The following is a 1,170-nucleotide window of genomic DNA, read 5'->3' on the forward strand; positions in this document are numbered from 1 at the left end:
CGGGCTGCGCAGGTCGGGTCACGGCCGGGCAGCAGCGGCCCAGCGCGGAGCAGCCCTGCCCCGGCCCCAGTGCGTCAGGCGGCCCTCTCGCCCAGGACACCGCGGCCACTGCGGCCAGGGCGAGTGCCAGGGGCAGGGTCCGATCTGCTTCGCGAGGGGCCATCGCTGAGCGCAGACTGCGGGCGGGGGGAGGGGGGACCGACCCTAGCGTCCCGCCCAGTATTGGGGCGGAGGCTCCCCGCCCGACCCCTCCCCTACCTGTCACGGAACTGATATCCGCCGCCGTTCCTCCTACCCAAACTCTGCACAGCTAGTGGAGGTGAAATGTGAAGATAATGGTGAGAATCATCGCAACAACTTTTCAGGGTTCCCCCAGGTTCCAGGGAAATTGAGGTGACACAGAGGTTCATCAAAGCAATATGTAATAATATAAAACAACAATATTGTTAATAACAACAACAGTAGTAGTCACTATACCATAATTGTCATCGCAATAACACCAGTAATAGATACCAATATTACCTATATTAATAAAAGCATAATATGCTAATTAGACCAATGTCCTTCCAGACGAAGCCAGGGCTGCAAGGGAAGCCCAGGTCCCAGGTGCCAGAGGGAAGCTGGAGCCGGCAGCCGGGGGAAGGAAGGCCTACTCTTGCACGAATTTTGTGCATTGGGCCTCTAGTCTATAATAATAAAAGCATAATAAGCTAATTAGACCGGACAGCCGAATGACCTTCCAGATGTCCTTCCAGACAAAGCCACAGCAGGGGCCGAGGCAGAGGCAGTTGGGGGCAATCAGGCAGGCAGGCAGAGGGGTTAGGGGCGATGAGGAAGGCAAGCAGAGTGGTTAGGGGTGATGAGGCAGGTAGGTAAGTGGTTAGGGGCAATCAGGCAGGCAGGCAGGCAGGCGAGCAGATAGGAGCCAGTGGTCCCAGATTGCAAGAGGGATGTCTGACTGCTCGGTTTAAGCCTGATCTCACTCTTAGGGATTGGGCCTAACTCAGCAGTCGGACATCTCCCAAGGGGTCCTGGGATTTCGAGAGGGTGCAGGCTAGGCTGAGCCCGCCTCTCTCTCTCTCCCATGCACTGGGCCTCTAGTAAAATATAATAATAGCCATAATAATTGCCAGGTAAGAGCCTGGGAGCCAAGCTGTGTACCAGGCTCTG

This window comes from Myotis lucifugus, unplaced genomic scaffold, assembly GCF_000147115.1.
Source record: "Myotis lucifugus unplaced genomic scaffold, Myoluc2.0 scaffold_215, whole genome shotgun sequence".
Lineage (NCBI taxonomy): Eukaryota > Metazoa > Chordata > Mammalia > Chiroptera > Vespertilionidae > Myotis > Myotis lucifugus.